The 24,266-nt window shown below is 34.8% G+C and overlaps 1 long non-coding RNA gene across 1 annotated transcript in view; it reads right to left on the bottom strand.

Annotated features, from left to right (window-relative positions):
• Positions 1 to 24,266, bottom strand: part of LOC136882195 (uncharacterized) — a 100,394-nt gene that overhangs the window by 57,377 nt on the left and 18,751 nt on the right. The window contains exon 2 of the long non-coding RNA XR_010861113.2: positions 17,528 to 17,608. This is a non-coding gene — a long non-coding RNA (uncharacterized lncRNA). The remainder of the gene's footprint in view (positions 1 to 17,527; positions 17,609 to 24,266) is intronic.

Genomic DNA, 24,266 nt, shown 5'->3' with positions numbered 1-24,266 from the left:
TTGCTGTATGTAAGAAGATTGTGTTTGATGATATTGATGGTTTCTTTAACCGGTATATTTGGATACATGTTGGTTACGTCGAATGAAACCATTTTATGTTGTGGTTGTAAATTGAATTTTCTTAGTTTATTACAAAATTCTATTGAATTTTTGATTGTTGATTCGTTGTTAAATTTGTAATGTCTTTTGAGGAAATAGTGTATAAATTTGGATGTTTTATACGTGGGACTATTTCTACTGTTTATTATAGGACGTATGGGTACGTTAGGTTTATGTAATTTGGGCAATGCCCTAGCTGTTGGTAACTTTGGATTCATATTTATCATTTTTTGGTGTTCTTGTTCATTAAACAAAAAAGTAGAATTCTTGAGGATAATTTTTAGATTCCGTTGAATCTTATTTATGGGATCCTGGTTTACGAGAGTGTAGGTTTTGTCTGAAAAGAATTCTTCTGTTTTTTCAATGTAGTCATTTTTATTTAAGAGGACTGTGGTTTCACCTTTGTCTGCTTTGGTAACAATTACATTATTTTTGTTTAGTTTTGTTTTTAGTGTCATTATTTCTGTTATGAGAGTGGAATTAGAACTTTTGTTTATTTCCCTTACGAAAGCCGGTAGCTTCTTTTTAACTTCAAATCTGATGTCGTTTTGTATATCTGGTGTTAATTTATTCAAGTTTGATTCAACTTCTGCTACTACATTGATTACGTCTTCTACTTTTTGAGAGTTAGGCCAATTAAATTTTGAACCTTTATCTAATAGGTTCATCTCATTATCAGTAAAGTTTGTGTTTGAGAGATTGATAGTGGTGGGAATGTTTTTAAGGTTAGAATTAGGATTATTTGCTCTATTGTTAGATTTGTTATGATTTGGTTTGTTTTCTTTTAAGAGTGTAAGTTTTTTATCTAGGGTTTTTTGTTTCTTGTCTAAAACGTCTGCAAGTTTCTCTGTTATATGATTTTGGATAGATTTCCGTTCTAAAGGAGATAATTCTTGTGCAATTACCAAGTGTGTACGATATAATTGCAAGTTCAAAAATGATTTCTTCCTATATAGAGCTTTAATTTCACTTTTCAGCCAGATCTCATTTATTTTGTTTTGAGTATCTGCTACCTTTGAATTAGATACGTTTTTTCTTTGTATAGATTTTAAAAACCTAGGTACTAATTTACATTTCAAACATTCTTTCAAGAACCAAATATCTTTGGATATCTTACTGATTTTGATTTTGAGATTCAGATATCTATTCTTTTTGTTTGTATTAGCCTGGTTGGCTATTTCATTGCAAGTGACTAATCTCATGTTTTAATCCGTATTGAAATCTGTTAGTATACAATAATAAAGTTTTATTATGAATCCACCTGTTCAATACATTATAATGTTGTTACATTAAAATAACTTCATTAGTTAAAAAGTTATATATGGGACATGTTTCGCTCCCTTATAGAGCATCATCAGCCAAATCCGAATCTCAAACAATTGTTATTTACGTAACAAAGACTTAAGAACCATTAGAACACTTTTGACAAACTTAAAACTTATTCTATTCAAAAATCATAAAATATAAAATCCTTGTATACATGGCTCAATTACATGTGCTTAATAGGAACATATATTAAAATTATGGAAGAGAGAGTACTAAAATATAAAATAAATAATATATATATCATGTCCAAAATCCTAGAAAGATGTGAAGATCAATCTTAGGAGCCAATTTGTGGATCTTCTTAGTAATGAGATCTGGTAAAAAAGTTATTTATCCCTTGTGGATAAGAGTCTATAAAGATTCAAAATTTATCGTCAAATTTGATGATTGAACTTATAACAGGATAAATGTTGGTCTTCAAGAAATTTAAATGCTTGTCATGTGACCTCGGCGAATGCTGTTGGAAAGATATATTCTTATAGTTGTCAATGACCGTTCGTTGAACTAATGGATTTTATAAAGATGATTGAAAGGGACGTAAATCAACGTTTGTATTGAAAGCTGCTGCTTGGTTTATCTTGTTGAATGTCTGTAACAAGAAAAGGAATCTTGTAAGTAATCGGAATTTGTGTTGCTAGTTAAGAGTGTGTTTCTAGAAACTTCACTTACCCCTCCAATTGCTGTTTGTCGGTTTGGTGTTGTCCGAGGTTATGTGGTGACTGTCTGTTCTGTGTCTACTCCTTGTGTTGTAAGAGTGAGGTGGTGGGGGTTGAGGGGAGGGAGTAGGGGTAGGAGGAGAAATGTTTGTGGGTGTGGTTTTGGAAGGGGAATGTCTAGTAGGAGCGCAGGGAGGGGTTGAGTTTTTTAATGTTGGATGATTATTAGTTATTTTGGGAATGAAAACTTTGGCAAAATTACTTTTTTCTAGATTGAGCGTCTTTAAGAGTTTCGGTAATTGTTCGTGCAACGGATTTCTTATTTCAATTTCGTCATTTAAATTTTTTTCCTTATTGAAATACTGGTCTAAGTGGATGTAAATATTTTCTAATTCTGTCATTAGTTTACCTTTTTCTATCTTCTTTATAATTTTTAGGTCTTTCTCTATGGTTGTAAATTGGTGGCCTGACTCTCTCATGTGAGCACTCATCGCAGAATGTTTGTTGTGCTTTGTAGCATTAACGTGTTCTAAGTATCTTGTGAGAAAGTTACGGCCAGTTTGGCCAACATATGAACATTTACATTCTACACATGTTAATCTATAGATGCCAGAGCTTAGATAAGGGTTCTTGTTGGAATTTATACTATTGTGGTTGAAAAAAATGTTTCTGTTTGTATTTTGTGTTTTGAATGCTACATTTACATCTCGTTTTTTGATAGGATTAGTTATTTGAAAAATGGCTGGATTGGTGAATGTAAATGTTGCGAATTTGGACTGCTTAGTTTTTTCGGGAGTAAGATTAGTTACTAACTTTTGTTTTACTTTATTGATGATCCGATTGACTGTATTTATTTTATATCCATTAATTGAGGCCAGATCTTTTATAAAATTGAGTTCCTTTTTTAAGTTACTCTCTGAAAGGGGGATTTTGTAAGCTCTATAAACTAAACTGTAAAAAGCCGCCTGTTTATGTGATTTTGGGTGAAGAGAATCATTTTTTATCGTTAGAGGGGCATATGATGGTTTTCTAAATATTTGAAATTCAAAACTATCTCTTATTCGTGTTACATTAATATCCAGGAAGTTTATTGAGTTGTTAGTTTCATCTTCTTTCGTGAATTTTATATTTGGGTCAATATTATTTAAGAAACTTAGGATTTTTTCACTATCATTTTTTTGGCTATCTATTATGACAAAGGTGTCGTCTACATACCTGATCCAAAGGCAAAGTCCATTTATTTTTGTGTTTATTTTGTTTTGCTCCAAATGATCCATATATATGTCTGCCAGTATGCCCGACGTGGGGTCTCCCATTGCTAGGCATGTTTGGTGGTAAATCTTTTTATTAAATGTGAAGTAATTATTGTTTAATACAAATTTCAGTAGGTTTACGAATTCGTCTATTTCACATCTACTTAATTTGCTGTATGTAAGAAGATTGTGTTTGATGATATTGATGGTTTCTTTAACCGGTATATTTGGATACATGTTGGTTACGTCGAATGAAACCATTTTATGTTGTGGTTGTAAATTGAATTTTCTTAGTTTATTACAAAATTCTATTGAATTTTTGATTGTTGATTCGTTGTTAAATTTGTAATGTCTTTTGAGGAAATAGTGTATAAATTTGGATGTTTTATACGTGGGACTATTTCTACTGTTTATTATAGGACGTATGGGTACGTTAGGTTTATGTAATTTGGGCAATGCCCTAGCTGTTGGTAACTTTGGATTCATATTTATCATTTTTTGGTGTTCTTGTTCATTAAACAAAAAAGTAGAATTCTTGAGGATAATTTTTAGATTCCGTTGAATCTTATTTATGGGATCCTGGTTTACGAGAGTGTAGGTTTTGTCTGAAAAGAATTCTTCTGTTTTTTCAATGTAGTCATTTTTATTTAAGAGGACTGTGGTTTCACCTTTGTCTGCTTTGGTAACAATTACATTATTTTTGTTTAGTTTTGTTTTTAGTGTCATTATTTCTGTTATGAGAGTGGAATTAGAACTTTTGTTTATTTCCCTTACGAAAGCCGGTAGCTTCTTTTTAACTTCAAATCTGATGTCGTTTTGTATATCTGGTGTTAATTTATTCAAGTTTGATTCAACTTCTGCTACTACATTGATTACGTCTTCTACTTTTTGAGAGTTAGGCCAATTAAATTTTGAACCTTTATCTAATAGGTTCATCTCATTATCAGTAAAGTTTGTGTTTGAGAGATTGATAGTGGTGGGAATGTTTTTAAGGTTAGAATTAGGATTATTTGCTCTATTGTTAGATTTGTTATGATTTGGTTTGTTTTCTTTTAAGAGTGTAAGTTTTTTATCTAGGGTTTTTTGTTTCTTGTCTAAAACGTCTGCAAGTTTCTCTGTTATATGATTTTGGATAGATTTCCGTTCTAAAGGAGATAATTCTTGTGCAATTACCAAGTGTGTACGATATAATTGCAAGTTCAAAAATGATTTCTTCCTATATAGAGCTTTAATTTCACTTTTCAGCCAGATCTCATTTATTTTGTTTTGAGTATCTGCTACCTTTGAATTAGATACGTTTTTTCTTTGTATAGATTTTAAAAACCTAGGTACTAATTTACATTTCAAACATTCTTTCAAGAACCAAATATCTTTGGATATCTTACTGATTTTGATTTTGAGATTCAGATATCTATTCTTTTTGTTTGTATTAGCCTGGTTGGCTATTTCATTGCAAGTGACTAATCTCATGTTTTAATCCGTATTGAAATCTGTTAGTATACAATAATAAAGTTTTATTATGAATCCACCTGTTCAATACATTATAATGTTGTTACATTAAAATAACTTCATTAGTTAAAAAGTTATATATGGGACATGTTTCGCTCCCTTATAGAGCATCATCAGCCAAATCCGAATCTCAAACAATTGTTATTTACGTAACAAAGACTTAAGAACCATTAGAACACTTTTGACAAACTTAAAACTTATTCTATTCAAAAATCATAAAATATAAAATCCTTGTATACATGGCTCAATTACATGTGCTTAATAGGAACATATATTAAAATTATGGAAGAGAGAGTACTAAAATATAAAATAAATAATATATATATCATGTCCAAAATCCTAGAAAGATGTGAAGATCAATCTTAGGAGCCAATTTGTGGATCTTCTTAGTAATGAGATCTGGTAAAAAAGTTATTTATCCCTTGTGGATAAGAGTCTATAAAGATTCAAAATTTATCGTCAAATTTGATGATTGAACTTATAACAGGATAAATGTTGGTCTTCAAGAAATTTAAATGCTTGTCATGTGACCTCGGCGAATGCTGTTGGAAAGATATATTCTTATAGTTGTCAATGACCGTTCGTTGAACTAATGGATTTTATAAAGATGATTGAAAGGGACGTAAATCAACGTTTGTATTGAAAGCTGCTGCTTGGTTTATCTTGTTGAATGTCTGTAACAAGAAAAGGAATCTTGTAAGTAATCGGAATTTGTGTTGCTAGTTAAGAGTGTGTTTCTAGAAACTTCACTTACCCCTCCAATTGCTGTTTGTCGGTTTGGTGTTGTCCGAGGTTATGTGGTGACTGTCTGTTCTGTGTCTACTCCTTGTGTTGTAAGAGTGAGGTGGTGGGGGTTGAGGGGAGGGAGTAGGGGTAGGAGGAGAAATGTTTGTGGGTGTGGTTTTGGAAGGGGAATGTCTAGTAGGAGCGCAGGGAGGGGTTGAGTTTTTTAATGTTGGATGATTATTAGTTATTTTGGGAATGAAAACTTTGGCAAAATTACTTTTTTCTAGATTGAGCGTCTTTAAGAGTTTCGGTAATTGTTCGTGCAACGGATTTCTTATTTCAATTTCGTCATTTAAATTTTTTTCCTTATTGAAATACTGGTCTAAGTGGATGTAAATATTTTCTAATTCTGTCATTAGTTTACCTTTTTCTATCTTCTTTATAATTTTTAGGTCTTTCTCTATGGTTGTAAATTGGTGGCCTGACTCTCTCATGTGAGCACTCATCGCAGAATGTTTGTTGTGCTTTGTAGCATTAACGTGTTCTAAGTATCTTGTGAGAAAGTTACGGCCAGTTTGGCCAACATATGAACATTTACATTCTACACATGTTAATCTATAGATGCCAGAGCTTAGATAAGGGTTCTTGTTGGAATTTATACTATTGTGGTTGAAAAAAATGTTTCTGTTTGTATTTTGTGTTTTGAATGCTACATTTACATCTCGTTTTTTGATAGGATTAGTTATTTGAAAAATGGCTGGATTGGTGAATGTAAATGTTGCGAATTTGGACTGCTTAGTTTTTTCGGGAGTAAGATTAGTTACTAACTTTTGTTTTACTTTATTGATGATCCGATTGACTGTATTTATTTTATATCCATTAATTGAGGCCAGATCTTTTATAAAATTGAGTTCCTTTTTTAAGTTACTCTCTGAAAGGGGGATTTTGTAAGCTCTATAAACTAAACTGTAAAAAGCCGCCTGTTTATGTGATTTTGGGTGAAGAGAATCATTTTTTATCGTTAGAGGGGCATATGATGGTTTTCTAAATATTTGAAATTCAAAACTATCTCTTATTCGTGTTACATTAATATCCAGGAAGTTTATTGAGTTGTTAGTTTCATCTTCTTTCGTGAATTTTATATTTGGGTCAATATTATTTAAGAAACTTAGGATTTTTTCACTATCATTTTTTTGGCTATCTATTATGACAAAGGTGTCGTCTACATACCTGATCCAAAGGCAAAGTCCATTTATTTTTGTGTTTATTTTGTTTTGCTCCAAATGATCCATATATATGTCTGCCAGTATGCCCGACGTGGGGTCTCCCATTGCTAGGCATGTTTGGTGGTAAATCTTTTTATTAAATGTGAAGTAATTATTGTTTAATACAAATTTCAGTAGGTTTACGAATTCGTCTATTTCACATCTACTTAATTTGCTGTATGTAAGAAGATTGTGTTTGATGATATTGATGGTTTCTTTAACCGGTATATTTGGATACATGTTGGTTACGTCGAATGAAACCATTTTATGTTGTGGTTGTAAATTGAATTTTCTTAGTTTATTACAAAATTCTATTGAATTTTTGATTGTTGATTCGTTGTTAAATTTGTAATGTCTTTTGAGGAAATAGTGTATAAATTTGGATGTTTTATACGTGGGACTATTTCTACTGTTTATTATAGGACGTATGGGTACGTTAGGTTTATGTAATTTGGGCAATGCCCTAGCTGTTGGTAACTTTGGATTCATATTTATCATTTTTTGGTGTTCTTGTTCATTAAACAAAAAAGTAGAATTCTTGAGGATAATTTTTAGATTCCGTTGAATCTTATTTATGGGATCCTGGTTTACGAGAGTGTAGGTTTTGTCTGAAAAGAATTCTTCTGTTTTTTCAATGTAGTCATTTTTATTTAAGAGGACTGTGGTTTCACCTTTGTCTGCTTTGGTAACAATTACATTATTTTTGTTTAGTTTTGTTTTTAGTGTCATTATTTCTGTTATGAGAGTGGAATTAGAACTTTTGTTTATTTCCCTTACGAAAGCCGGTAGCTTCTTTTTAACTTCAAATCTGATGTCGTTTTGTATATCTGGTGTTAATTTATTCAAGTTTGATTCAACTTCTGCTACTACATTGATTACGTCTTCTACTTTTTGAGAGTTAGGCCAATTAAATTTTGAACCTTTATCTAATAGGTTCATCTCATTATCAGTAAAGTTTGTGTTTGAGAGATTGATAGTGGTGGGAATGTTTTTAAGGTTAGAATTAGGATTATTTGCTCTATTGTTAGATTTGTTATGATTTGGTTTGTTTTCTTTTAAGAGTGTAAGTTTTTTATCTAGGGTTTTTTGTTTCTTGTCTAAAACGTCTGCAAGTTTCTCTGTTATATGATTTTGGATAGATTTCCATTCTAAAGGAGATAATTCTTGTGCAATTACCAAGTGTGTACGATATAATTGCAAGTTCAAAAATGATTTCTTCCTATATAGAGCTTTAATTTCACTTTTCAGCCAGATCTCATTTATTTTGTTTTGAGTATCTGCTACCTTTGAATTAGATACGTTTTTTCTTTGTATAGATTTTAAAAACCTAGGTACTAAATTACATTTCAAACATTCTTTCAAGAACCAAATATCTTTGGATATCTTACTGATTTTGATTTTGAGATTCAGATATCTATTCTTTTTGTTTGTATTAGCCTGGTTGGCTATTTCATTGCAAGTGACTAATCTCATGTTTTAATCCGTATTGAAATCTGTTAGTATACAATAATAAAGTTTTATTATGAATCCACCTGTTCAATACATTATAATGTTGTTACATTAAAATACATTAAAATAACTTCATTAGTTAAAAAGTTATATATGGGACATGTTTCGCTCCCTTATAGAGCATCAAAAAAATGATAGTGAAAAAATCCTAAGTTTCTTAAATAATATTGACCCAAATATAAAATTCACGAAAGAAGATGAAACTAACAACTCAATAAACTTCCTGGATATTAATGTAACACGAATAAGAGATAGTTTTGAATTTCAAATATTTAGAAAACCATCATATGCCCCTCTAACGATAAAAAATGATTCTCTTCACCCAAAATCACATAAACAGGCGGCTTTTTACAGTTTAGTTTATAGAGCTTACAAAATCCCCCTTTCAGAGAGTAACTTAAAAAAGGAACTCAATTTTATAAAAGATCTGGCCTCAATTAATGGATATAAAATAAATACAGTCAATCGGATCATCAATAAAGTAAAACAAAAGTTAGTAACTAATCTTACTCCCGAAAAAACTAAGCAGTCCAAATTCGCAACATTTACATTCACCAATCCAGCCATTTTTCAAATAACTAATCCTATCAAAAAACGAGATGTAAATGTAGCATTCAAAACACAAAATACAAACAGAAACATTTTTTTCAACCACAATAGTATAAATTCCAACAAGAACCCTTATCTAAGCTCTGGCATCTATAGATTAACATGTGTAGAATGTAAATGTTCATATGTTGGCCAAACTGGCCGTAACTTTCTCACAAGATACTTAGAACACGTTAATGCTACAAAGCACAACAAACATTCTGCGATGAGTGCTCACATGAGAGAGTCAGGCCACCAATTTACAACCATAGAGAAAGACCTAAAAATTATAAAGAAGATAGAAAAAGGTAAACTAATGACAGAATTAGAAAATATTTACATCCACTTAGACCAGTATTTCAATAAGGAAAAAAATTTAAATGACGAAATTGAAATAAGAAATCCGTTGCACGAACAATTACCGAAACTCTTAAAGACGCTCAATCTAGAAAAAAGTAATTTTGCCAAAGTTTTCATTCCCAAAATAACTAATAATCATCCAACATTAAAAAACTCAACCCCTCCCTGCGCTCCTACTAGACATTCCCCTTCCAAAACCACACCCACAAACATTTCTCCTCCTACCCCTACTCCCTCCCCTCAACCCCCACCACCTCACTCTTACAACACAAGGAGTAGACACAGAACAGACAGTCACCACATAACCTCGGACAACACCAAACCGACAAACAGCAATTGGAGGGGTAAGTGAAGTTTCTAGAAACACACTCTTAACTAGCAACACAAATTCCGATTACTTACAAGATTCCTTTTCTTGTTACAGACATTCAACAAGATAAACCAAGCAGCAGCTTTCAATACAAACGTTGATTTACGTCCCTTTCAATCATCTTTATAAAATCCATTAGTTCAACGAACGGTCATTGACAACTATAAGAATATATCTTTCCAACAGCATTCGCCGAGGTCACATGACAAGCATTTAAATTTCTTGAAGACCAACATTTATCCTGTTATAAGTTCAATCATCAAATTTGACGATAAATTTTGAATCTTTATAGACTCTTATCCACAAGGGATAAATAACTTTTTTACCAGATCTCATTACTAAGAAGATCCACAAATTGGCTCCTAAGATTGATCTTCACATCTTTCTAGGATTTTGGACATGATATATATATTATTTATTTTATATTTTAGTACTCTCTCTTCCATAATTTTAATATATGTTCCTATTAAGCACATGTAATTGAGCCATGTATACAAGGATTTTATATTTTATGATTTTTGAATAGAATAAGTTTTAAGTTTGTCAAAAGTGTTCTAATGGTTCTTAAGTCTTTGTTACGTAAATAACAATTGTTTGAGATTCGGATTTGGCTGATGATGCTCTATAAGGGAGCGAAACATGTCCCATATATAACTTTTTAACTAATGAAGTTATTTTAATGTAACAACATTATAATGTATTGAACAGGTGGATTCATAATAAAACTTTATTATTGTATACTAACAGATTTCAATACGGATTAAAACATGAGATTAGTCACTTGCAATGAAATAGCCAACCAGGCTAATACAAACAAAAAGAATAGATATCTGAATCTCAAAATCAAAATCAGTAAGATATCCAAAGATATTTGGTTCTTGAAAGAATGTTTGAAATGTAAATTAGTACCTAGGTTTTTAAAATCTATACAAAGAAAAAACGTATCTAATTCAAAGGTAGCAGATACTCAAAACAAAATAAATGAGATCTGGCTGAAAAGTGAAATTAAAGCTCTATATAGGAAGAAATCATTTTTGAACTTGCAATTATATCGTACACACTTGGTAATTGCACAAGAATTATCTCCTTTAGAACGGAAATCTATCCAAAATCATATAACAGAGAAACTTGCAGACGTTTTAGACAAGAAACAAAAAACCCTAGATAAAAAACTTACACTCTTAAAAGAAAACAAACCAAATCATAACAAATCTAACAATAGAGCAAATAATCCTAATTCTAACCTTAAAAACATTCCCACCACTATCAATCTCTCAAACACAAACTTTACTGATAATGAGATGAACCTATTAGATAAAGGTTCAAAATTTAATTGGCCTAACTCTCAAAAAGTAGAAGACGTAATCAATGTAGTAGCAGAAGTTGAATCAAACTTGAATAAATTAACACCAGATATACAAAACGACATCAGATTTGAAGTTAAAAAGAAGCTACCGGCTTTCGTAAGGGAAATAAACAAAAGTTCTAATTCCACTCTCATAACAGAAATAATGACACTAAAAACAAAACTAAACAAAAATAATGTAATTGTTACCAAAGCAGACAAAGGTGAAACCACAGTCCTCTTAAATAAAAATGACTACATTGAAAAAACAGAAGAATTCTTTTCAGACAAAACCTACACTCTCGTAAACCAGGATCCCATAAATAAGATTCAACGGAATCTAAAAATTATCCTCAAGAATTCTACTTTTTTGTTTAATGAACAAGAACACCAAAAAATGATAAATATGAATCCAAAGTTACCAACAGCTAGGGCATTGCCCAAATTACATAAACCTAACGTACCCATACGTCCTATAATAAACAGTAGAAATAGTCCCACGTATAAAACATCCAAATTTATACACTATTTCCTCAAAAGACATTACAAATTTAACAACGAATCAACAATCAAAAATTCAATAGAATTTTGTAATAAACTAAGAAAATTCAATTTACAACCACAACATAAAATGGTTTCATTCGACGTAACCAACATGTATCCAAATATACCGGTTAAAGAAACCATCAATATCATCAAACACAATCTTCTTACATACAGCAAATTAAGTAGATGTGAAATAGACGAATTCGTAAACCTACTGAAATTTGTATTAAACAATAATTACTTCACATTTAATAAAAAGATTTACCACCAAACATGCCTAGCAATGGGAGACCCCACGTCGGGCATACTGGCAGACATATATATGGATCATTTGGAGCAAAACAAAATAAACACAAAAATAAATGGACTTTGCCTTTGGATCAGGTATGTAGACGACACCTTTGTCATAATAGATAGCCAAAAAAATGATAGTGAAAAAATCCTAAGTTTCTTAAATAATATTGACCCAAATATAAAATTCACGAAAGAAGATGAAACTAACAACTCAATAAACTTCCTGGATATTAATGTAACACGAATAAGAGATAGTTTTGAATTTCAAATATTTAGAAAACCATCATATGCCCCTCTAACGATAAAAAATGATTCTCTTCACCCAAAATCACATAAACAGGCGGCTTTTTACAGTTTAGTTTATAGAGCTTACAAAATCCCCCTTTCAGAGAGTAACTTAAAAAAGGAACTCAATTTTATAAAAGATCTGGCCTCAATTAATGGATATAAAATAAATACAGTCAATCGGATCATCAATAAAGTAAAACAAAAGTTAGTAACTAATCTTACTCCCGAAAAAACTAAGCAGTCCAAATTCGCAACATTTACATTCACCAATCCAGCCATTTTTCAAATAACTAATCCTATCAAAAAACGAGATGTAAATGTAGCATTCAAAACACAAAATACAAACAGAAACATTTTTTTCAACCACAATAGTATAAATTCCAACAAGAACCCTTATCTAAGCTCTGGCATCTATAGATTAACATGTGTAGAATGTAAATGTTCATATGTTGGCCAAACTGGCCGTAACTTTCTCACAAGATACTTAGAACACGTTAATGCTACAAAGCACAACAAACATTCTGCGATGAGTGCTCACATGAGAGAGTCAGGCCACCAATTTACAACCATAGAGAAAGACCTAAAAATTATAAAGAAGATAGAAAAAGGTAAACTAATGACAGAATTAGAAAATATTTACATCCACTTAGACCAGTATTTCAATAAGGAAAAAAATTTAAATGACGAAATTGAAATAAGAAATCCGTTGCACGAACAATTACCGAAACTCTTAAAGACGCTCAATCTAGAAAAAAGTAATTTTGCCAAAGTTTTCATTCCCAAAATAACTAATAATCATCCAACATTAAAAAACTCAACCCCTCCCTGCGCTCCTACTAGACATTCCCCTTCCAAAACCACACCCACAAACATTTCTCCTCCTACCCCTACTCCCTCCCCTCAACCCCCACCACCTCACTCTTACAACACAAGGAGTAGACACAGAACAGACAGTCACCACATAACCTCGGACAACACCAAACCGACAAACAGCAATTGGAGGGGTAAGTGAAGTTTCTAGAAACACACTCTTAACTAGCAACACAAATTCCGATTACTTACAAGATTCCTTTTCTTGTTACAGACATTCAACAAGATAAACCAAGCAGCAGCTTTCAATACAAACGTTGATTTACGTCCCTTTCAATCATCTTTATAAAATCCATTAGTTCAACGAACGGTCATTGACAACTATAAGAATATATCTTTCCAACAGCATTCGCCGAGGTCACATGACAAGCATTTAAATTTCTTGAAGACCAACATTTATCCTGTTATAAGTTCAATCATCAAATTTGACGATAAATTTTGAATCTTTATAGACTCTTATCCACAAGGGATAAATAACTTTTTTACCAGATCTCATTACTAAGAAGATCCACAAATTGGCTCCTAAGATTGATCTTCACATCTTTCTAGGATTTTGGACATGATATATATATTATTTATTTTATATTTTAGTACTCTCTCTTCCATAATTTTAATATATGTTCCTATTAAGCACATGTAATTGAGCCATGTATACAAGGATTTTATATTTTATGATTTTTGAATAGAATAAGTTTTAAGTTTGTCAAAAGTGTTCTAATGGTTCTTAAGTCTTTGTTACGTAAATAACAATTGTTTGAGATTCGGATTTGGCTGATGATGCTCTATAAGGGAGCGAAACATGTCCCATATATAACTTTTTAACTAATGAAGTTATTTTAATGTAACAACATTATAATGTATTGAACAGGTGGATTCATAATAAAACTTTATTATTGTATACTAACAGATTTCAATACGGATTAAAACATGAGATTAGTCACTTGCAATCGAGTACAGTGTTCAATTCTACTTATTTTGTGTTCTGAACACATCAATCAATGTGCAGTGTTCAATTCTAGTCTTGTTATGTTTCAATCTGATCTTCCGACATCGAGTGCAGTGTTCAATTCTAGTCTTGTTATGTTTCAATCTAAACAAAGGTATCCCCTAACATGTTGTACAGCGTTCGATTCTACTTATGTAGTGTTCTGAACACACCAGCCAATGTTTTAATCACATGTTGAAGTTAACGACATCGAGTACAGTGTTCGATTCTACTTATTTTGTGTTCTGAACACATCAATCAATGTGCAGTGTTCAATTCTAGTCTTGTTATGTTTCAATCTAAACAAAGGTATCCCCTAATACAGCGTTCGATTCTACTTATGTAGTGTTCTGAACACACCACACAATGTTTTAATCACATGTTGTATCGAGTACAGTGTTCGATTCTACTTATTTTGTGTTCTGAACACATCAATCAATGTTCTGATCACATGTTGTATCGAGTACTGGCTGTCTCATAAGGAGCTATGTATAGCCGCCATCTTGCATCCGCCATCTTGCGCAAGCATCATTAGGGCGTCTCTAGTCATGGATCCTTAAGGCGCCTCATAAGAGCAACCACCATCTCGCGCAAGCATCCCTCATAAGGAGCCTTGTATAACCGCCATCTTGCGCAAGCATCCCAAGGGCGTCTATGTATAGCGATCATCTTGCATAAGCACCTTTAAGGAGTCATGTATAGCCACCATCTTGTGCAATTAGCGTCGAGAGAGGACTGATGTAGAATTTTTCTTTTTAAATTATCCGCCACCATATTTCAACTAAAGAGTGTAGCACTGAGCTCTATAGATTAAAGATGGCGGATGACAGCTGACAAAAAGCACGTGAGTTTGTTTACTAAACAAGAGCACGTAGAATTTGCCGCCACCACATAGATGGCAGCACGGTGCTCAAAGATGGCGGATGACAGCTAACAGAACTTTTCAAATTGCCCGCTACTACAGAGAGCAGCACGGTGCTCTGTAGATTAAAGATGGCGGATGACAGGTGATGAAATTGCCTGCATGATAGCAGCACAGTGCTCTATTGATTAAAGATGGTGGATGACAGCTGTCATAAAAAGCATGTGGCTTTGTTTACTAAACAAGAGCACATAGATTTTTTTCAAATTGCCGCCACCACATTTCAAAGGTATCTAGCTAAAGAGCGCAGCACTGAGGTTTGTGATGCAAGATGGCGGAAGACAGCTGTCAGAAAAAAGCACGTGAGTTTGTTTCCAAACAAGAGCATGTAGAATTTTTCAAATTGCCGCCACCACATAGAGGGCAGCACGGTGCTCTCATGATTAAAGATGGCTGCTGTCACGTGGAATTGCCTGCCACCACAAAGAGGGCAGCACGGTGCTCAAAGATGGCTGCTATCAAAAAGAATTTTTCAAATTATCCGCCACCACATTTCAAAGGTAAGTAGCTAAAGAGGGCACCACTGTGCTCTATGGATTAAAGATGGTGGATGACAGCTGTCAAAAAGCACGTGGATTTGTTTATCTCGCGCTAGTAAGGTTAAATTGGTAGCACTAAGGTTTAAGCCCGTTAAGATGGCAGCACTGCGGATGACAGCTGTGACGAATTTACATCTACTACGATAAAGAGGGCAGCACTGTGCTCTATAGATTAAAGATGGCGGATGTCAGCTGTCAAGAAAGCACATGGCTTTGTTTCCAAACAAGAGCACGTGGAATTTGTCGCCACCACATTTCAAAGGTAAGTAGCTAAAGATGGCAGCACGGTGCTCTCTGGATTAAAGATGGCGGATGACAGCTGTCAAAAAAAGCGCATGGGTTTGTTTCCAAACAAGAGAATGTAGAATTTTTCAAATTACCACCACCACATAGAGGGCAGCACGGTGCTCTCTTGATTAAAGATGGCTGCTGTCACGTGGAATTGTCTGCCACGACATTTCAAAGGTATCTAGCTAAAGAGGGCAGCACGGTGCACAAAGATGGCTGCTGTCAAAAAGCATTTTTCAAATTATCCGCCACCACATTTCAAAGGTAAGTAGCTAAAGAGGGCAGCACTGTGATTAAAGATGGCGGATGACAGCTGTCAAAAAAGCACGTGAGTTTGTTTTCAAACAAGAGCACGTAGAATTTTTCACTTTGCCGCCACCACATAGAGGGCAATACTGTTCTCTCTGGATTAAAGATGGCTGCTTGTCGAAAAGCATTTTTCAAATTATCCGCCACCACATTTCAAAGGTAAGTAGCTAAAGAGGGCAGCACTGTGCTCTATAGATTAAAGATGGCGGATGACAGCTATCAAAAAAGCACGTGGCTGTCAAAAAGCACGTGGATTTGTTTATCTCGAGCTAGTGAGGTTAAGTTGGTAGCACTAAGGTTTAGGCCCGTCAACATGGCAGCACTGCCGATGAAAGGTGACGAAAGAGGGCAGCACGGTGCTCTGTAGTTTAAAGAAGGCGGATGACAGCTGTCAAAAAAGCACGTGGCTGTCAAAAAGCACGTGGCTTTGTTTACCTCGCGCTAGTTAGGTTAAGTTGGTACCACTAAGGTTTAGGTCCGTCAAGATGGCAGTACTGAGGTTAGCGATGCGTTGTTGTCTGTCAAAAAGCACGTGGCTTTGTTTACAAATCTGTCGAAAAGCACGTGGCTGTCAAAAAGCACGTGGCTTTGTTTACCTCGCGCTAGTTAGGTTAAGTTGGCACTACTGAGGTTTAGGCCCGTCAAGATGGCAGTACTGAGGTTAGCGATGCGTTGTTGTCCGTCAAAAAGCACGTGGCTTTGTTTACAAATCTGTCAAAAAGCACGTGGCTTTGTTTACCTCGCGCTAGTTAGGTTAAGTTGGCACTACTGAGGTTTAGGCCCGTCAAGATGGCAGTACTGAGGTTAGCGATGCGTTGTTGTCTGACAAAAAGCACGTGGCTGTCAAAAAACACGTGGCTTTGTTTACCTCATGCTAGTTAGGTTAAGTTGGCACTAGTGAGGTTTAGGCCCGTCAAGATGGCAGCAGTGAGGTTAGCGATGCGTTGTTGTCGATGACAGCTGTCAAAAAGCACGTGGCTTTGTTTACAAATTCAAATCTCCCGCCAAAATTCAAATTTCCCGCGAGCGGCGGCGGAGGAGGAGGAGGCGTGCGGCGGCGGAGGTGCGGCCGAACTCTCCCATTATACTACTGACGGACATCTCGGATCAATATTTGAAGAAATGTGTTGCAGGTCTTTGGCACATGACAAAAGGAAGATAGCCATGCTCGTAGCCTAAATCCAGTTAGGATAACGTAGCAGTAACAGTGAAGAAACCAGCCACCAGATGCCATGCAGTCGAGGGAATTCGAACAATAATGGCTACTATATATTACCTAGCATAAAATTTCAAACTACATGAAGAAAATACGAAAATCATTTCAAAATATTGGAAATCTCACTATACATCTTTCCATGGAACTTCAAAATGTCTGCTTTAAAATGAGGAGTTGCTCAATTAAGTCTATTCAGCAGTTTGTTACAATTTCCAGTATCAGAATAATGTCATCAAAATATTAGATTACTTCAAATGTGTTCACCTGTGTTTCTGTTGGCACTTCCAACTCAGATTTTGGTTCTTCCTTCAAATGCATCTCTTCTGATATAATTTTGTAATTGTCCTGTGGAGAAGTTAATATATTAGGATTTTTCTTCAGACACATCTGGAAATATATTTATACAGCTTACAAATCTCATATATACGGGTGGGCTTATCAATTCATCATTTCCTAGTAAATGAGGCAGTTTGAGTTCCAAATCTTCATTATCACTTGTCAGAATATCTCCATGTTGAATATCCATAAAAGCATGACAACTAAGAGACCTTCAGGAGTGGAGGATTTTCCTGTTTGAATACTGAGTTATTTTTGAAGAGTAGAAAGATTATATTATATAAAACCTTCCAACATATCACCAAATGATCAAAAATCTACAGACATACTTACAAATAATCTGCTCATTATAAACTAACCAATTCTGAAATATTAAGAACTTCACAATGTATCACTGTTATCTTTAACATATTGTACCAAAAAAATACAACTCAGCAGGAAAATGTATCTTCTGTATTTCCTCTTGTAAATGAAGTGCACAGCCTGAAGGCAGGGAGGATCCTCAACAGCTCTAACATCAGCTGCCATACAGAGCTAGGTGTCACTGAGGAGGCATAATAAGGAAATGAAGAGTAAGGTAGTTTTCCATTGCTTTCCTCTTCCAGCCCGACAGTGCTGTTACATACCAGTCTCTCATGTTCACTGAACCGTACACACAGACTAGCTATATGAACATCAATTTCACACCTTTTCCAACAGGATCTGGCTGTATTAGGAATGATGTTACCCATACTGCTCATATCTCAGTCACTTTCATATCGTAAGAGCGAAGGATGAGACTGAGACCCAAAATACTAGTGACAAACTTGTTCTGGGCCAATCCAGAAGACAACAGATATTGAGCACACAGTATCTCACCAGAGATGGATTAGCGCAGCCACCTCATATAGAAGTCATAAGCCCTAAACAACACGAACAATAACCTATAGGTTATATACAATATCATAGAGGGCCCGTACGTCTGACATAAGTGCTCCTTGTGAAGGCACGAGTAGATATGGTCAGCTGACAGGGATATTGCAACTTGCTTTATGTTGCACCGACACAGATAGTTCTTTTGGTGACGATGGGATGGGAAAGGGCTAGGAGTGGAAAAAAAAGTGACCATTGCCCTAATTAAGGTACATCCCCAGTATTTGCCTGGCATGAAAAGAGGAAACCACGGAAAACCATCTTCAGGGCTGCCAACAGTGGGTCCGACCCACTATTTCCCGAATACAAGCCCACAACTGCAATGACCCTAACCGCATGGCCACTTGCTCAATATAGATATACTGTGCACTGTGAAAGGACTTCATATGTATTGAGAAGCAAAAGGTCAGATGGTTGTTTCAAGAATGCCAGCCCTATGTTCAGCATACGGCTGCACTAATTAGTGTAACTAATCCAAGGATACATTTTGTTTTAGCTAAGTGTTACTGAATTACAACTGACATTCCTTTTGCAATTCCTGTTTGATATTAAACCCATTTTAATGTTTAAACAGAGAAGTACTGTCAGACAGAGTTATTATTCATTTGATCAGGTTCCTGATTTACTTTTTAAAGACCAAGGAATTGACTCAACAATTTGTGAGGATGAAAAGTGACAAATTATATCCCATCCAATACAGTCATGTATGCTCCGCACACTTCGAAGTTTAGTATATGTATCAAATGATCAGTGGCTCTTATCGCCAAACATGACATGGTTCTAGGCATTTCATTTTCCCTCACATTTGCAACAAAGAAAATAGAGTGCTCACTGCCAATAAGACATAACCGAGGAAACCCACCAAAGAAAACCGGAAGTATATAATGTGGGGACTATTAAACAGTTGAAAATTATCTTTCCCAAACCATTTCCTGCTCCTATTTATAATGCAATTTAAAACTGCAGTGATCTGGGTGACAGTGTTTTAAAATTGTCTTAATTTTATTTTTCAAATCACCAAACCTATGACCAAAACTACAGCTTTTGTCACATCCCTAAGAAATTAAAGCAGGAATTGGTGCAGGCTAGCACGAAAAAAAAACCAGCTGAAATCACAGCAAAGCAAACAACGAGAATCAGGAGGAAAGTCTTCCATCAGCAAGAAATCATTGTAGGTCTTCACAAGAAACATAATGATTCAGGTCTCACTGTTCTGGGTAGCTATTTCCAAGAGGTGATCCAAGACCTTGTCATGCTTCATGGTAACCCAAGTTTTTACCAGTACCTCAGGAAATGTTTACACCACCACATCTTCAAAATCTTTGTCACTAATGATGGCAGTCCAGGTTTTACAGAGAAGAGTTTTTAAAAGAAAGAAAAAGTTAGGGGTATTTCACAGTCAATCCTCAGAACTTAGATGTCTAATGAAATGGCTGTTAAGAAGAACTTGGTGTGAGACAATAAACAGTTTTGTGTCTATGTTGACTTAGGTCAGGGATATTTAGACACTGGTGAGTATGAAGTGGCCAAGGAAGTATTAGACTTTTTGGTTGCAACACTGAATAGGAGCTCAAAAATACCAGTGAACGAGGGCTCATACAAAAAACTCATATAGTCTGCAGTTGTGATGGGATTGCAACTAATAGCCTTAGGAATGAAGTTTGTCAGACTGAACTCCCAGTGTTCTTTTCCACATCCAGCAGAGTTTGAACATAAGGCATTAAATTTCCCTCATGCTACTGTATAGGCTTTTGGGCTTAAGCCATGTCAAGAAAATAAGGTAAAGTTCTTCACGTTTTGCAGAGAATGAAGGAATTACCTCAACAAAGGGTTGTGAGGATAAAAAGAGACAAATTGTATCCCACCCAATACAGTCATTTATGCTCTGCACACTTTGAAGTTAAGTACATGTGTCAAATGACCAGTGGCTATTACTGCCATACATGACATGGTTCTAAGCATTTTATTTTCCCTCACATTTGCAAACAAAGAAAATAGAGTGCTCACTGCCAATAAAACATAACCAAGAAAAGCCATCAGAGGCAACCTGTCAATGTCATATGTTACGTACACATGCTATTTGAAACTCTTGGACTGATTCTGAAAGTTCGATCGGCTTCCACTTCGAACGCTAGCACTTGCCATGCCCGGGGAGCTATCTGGTGGTGAATGAAATTACCATTTTCACTTCATTCATAACGTCTAAATTATAAAAGTCATTGTTAAGAAGCCTTTCTCATGGACAGTACAGATTTTCTTCTGACGATGTGGAGCACAGTTCTCTGCGAAACGTAAAGAATTTTCTTGACATGGCATAAGCCCAAAAGCCTATACAGTATCAAGTGATAACAAGCAGAAAGCTGCAACATCAGCAGTAGAATGTAAACATAGACCAGGCTGAGCTTTTCTTTTATTTTTATTCGTGAGTTGTTGTAAACTGGTGTTGATGGAGTTGGTTCTGGTATAGAACCGTGGCGTTAGGTCTTTTTGTTTTATTGTTCATTTCATTTTATTTGGTATATGGTGGAGAGTGGTGGCTTAGGTTGGACTACGTTTATTAATTTTATTATTTATTTATTTATTTATTTATTTATTTATTATTGTGAACATGTATTAGGGGCGGAATGCCTGTTATGTTCATTAATAAATACTAATACTAATACTATACAGTATCATGTCTATAAGTATGGGCCATGAAAACATCAATGCCAATGCTGCTCACAATATATAACTTGCAATGGATTCCCTAGTAGAAAAGCATGTTCTCTTTGATGGTAGTGCTCCAGACCAAGAAAATATTACTGGGATCAAATACCTGGAAGAACATGGTACTATTACAGGAAGTGAAAGGCCTGCACACTGGTTATAGATTAAAGAGAAAGAAGTTGGAGTGGGTGAGACAGAAGATAAACATTTCCTTAAATTTTGCAGTGATCTGGGTCTTGACGCGTTTACTGATTTTGAAAGTACCATTCAGTTTTCAATGTTCCTAAATCTTGCATTTGATTTAATAAAATCATGCCCTCTGACTTGTAAGCAAACCAAGGCTGCAAACAAATATTCCAATGAGGCAAAACTATGTACCGATATTGAAAAATGCATAAGTTATCCTAATAATATTATGGTAACTGACGGTTCGTCCCTCTGTAACTCTAAGAAAGTAACTGCAATGAATGGTATCATTTCTGATTTGTTAAGTAAACAGGAAAATCAAAGAGGGTAGGAAGAGTAGAGAAACTAGAAAACAGCTAATGAGGGAACTGAATAGAGTGAAAAAGGAAGCAAAAGAGAATTATATGAATGGCATACTTCAAGAGGATAATGACCTCAAAAGGGAAAAAGCTGTATTCATATATCAGGAATCAAAAAGGAAAAGGAATCCAAATTCCTACAATGGTGGGAGAAGGGGGTGAACATTATTTAACAGATATGAGAAAGCAAACCTATTTAGTAGGGAATTCAGAGATTCAGTAGATGACTGTCAGGAGTTGGAAACCGAAACTGAAGATACAGAGGGAGAGACACAGAGGGAAACAAGAAGCATCTCATTCACAAATGAAGATATTTTCAGAGAAATCCAACTGCTACAGGAAGGAAAAGCAGCAGGAAGTGATCAAATTACTGGGGAAGTGTTAAAGACAATGGGGTGGCACATAGTGCCTTATTTAAAATTTCTCTTTGACTATGTCATAAATAATAGTGTAATACCAAAGGAATGGAAGGAATGTATAATAATACCAATTTATAAAGGAAAGGGTGATAAAAGGAAACCAGAGAACTACAGACCAATCAGCCTGACCAGTATAGTTTGTAAAATACTGGAGAGTTTAATATCAAAGTACATCAGAGGGATATGTGATGATAAAAATTGGTTCATGAGAAACCAGTATGGATTTAGAAAGAAATTTTCTTGTGAGGCATAACTGGTGGGATTTCAGCAGGACATATCAGATCAATTGGATTCAGGAGGCCAGTTAGATTGCATAGCCATAGATCTTTCCAAAGCTTTTGATAGAGTGGATCATGGAATATTATTAAAGAAATTGGAGGGAGTAGGATTGGACGTAAGGGTTACACTTTGGATAAAAACATTTCTAAATTCAAGGGTTCAGAAAGTCAAAGTAGGAAATAATGTATTGCAGGAAGAGAAAGTTTGGAAGGGAATTGCACAGGGTAGTATAATCAGTCCGTTACTTTTCTTAATATACGTAAATGAATTAGGGAATAATACAACATCAAAAATAAGATTGTATGCAGCTGACATAATTGCTTATAGGGAAATAAATAACATTGAGGATTGTTCAGAATTACAAAAGGGACCTTGAGAGTATCCAACAATAGGTCGAAGAGAATAACATGAAGGCTAATGGACGCAAATCAACTGTTACAACATTTACAAACAGGCGTTTTAAAACTGAATTTGAATATACTGTGGATGAGGTAGTTATCCCAAGAGATGGCAAGTGCAAATACTTAGGTGTGAGATTTGAAAGTAATTTGCACTGGAAGGGTCATGTGGATGACATTGTTGGGAAAGCATACAGATTGTTACATGTCATAAAAGGCTACTTAAAGGATGCAACAAAGAATTAAAAGAGAAAAGTTACTTAATACATTGCTGTCCGGCCCATCTGACGTATAACTGGCCCCTGTGGCCGGAATGTTTTGGCAGAGACATGGAGTTATTGCAGGGTATCATAATTTAATAATTTTAGGTTCATTCACAGTTATATCTGTCCACTTTAAAGTTTTTGGTGAGATTTTATATTTTGGTTTATTTTGGTAATGATATCTGTTTGATTCCTCCACCATATACGCCAACAAATCATTACAAATGAACAACTTGACATCACAATCTATATTTTCAGGTTCACTCGGCAATGTTTTAACGCCAGGCGTCCACGAGAAAGACTCCAAAAACAGTATAATATCCTGTTAGGCCACTCACTGCCAGAAATAGGGAGAATATTATCAACAGTACTTACATCTAGACCATCCTTCCTACCTGAAGCATCAGATCATTGCTCGCATGGTGCAATAAACGTGTCATTCAACGCATCACTTTCACATAAATGCATGACACTAGCACCACAATTATCATCTGACAATTCATCTTCACTCACCTCATAATCACGGGAAATATATAATATCGTATAATTCATGTATAGTATCACCAGGAGTCAGTCCACTGTTTTTGTTCACCGGTGCTGCCATTTTTGTTTACTAGCATGGATGGATACACGGAAGATATTCAAAGGCAACAACAAATGCCCCTGATGCACTAAAACAGGCAAAACCAGTACTAAAAGAAGCGTAGATTTTCTGCCATTTAGGCACATCAACGTAAATCTCCAAATAGTTCCTCAATAACCGGTAGATGGCATCAGAAGACAGACTTGAACAAACACGTATTCATACGTGATCGGCTGCAGAGCACCGTGCTTGGAAACATGTATTGATATGTAAGCGGACAGCATTGTGTTAAGTATGGCTCGTCCATTACCGGAATATGCAAACAGTGTTTGGGATCCTCACCAAGAATACCTAATAAAAGAAATAGATAGTGTGCAGAGGAAAGCAGCAAGATTTGTAACAGGGGATTTCAGGAGAAAGAGTAGTGTATCAGAAATGTTAAAGGAACTTGGGTGGGAAACTTTAAGTAAGAGAGGCTTCAGTTGGAAAATAATTATATCGGCAGGACTGACCACAAATATAAAATTAGAAGGAATTTTAGCAGAAGCGATTGGGGTAAATT

This window comes from Anabrus simplex, chromosome 10 (assembly GCF_040414725.1).
Source record: "Anabrus simplex isolate iqAnaSimp1 chromosome 10, ASM4041472v1, whole genome shotgun sequence".
NCBI classification, from domain to species: Eukaryota; Metazoa; Arthropoda; class Insecta; order Orthoptera; family Tettigoniidae; genus Anabrus; species Anabrus simplex.
This window is presented reverse-complemented; position numbering and strand designations above follow the sequence as displayed.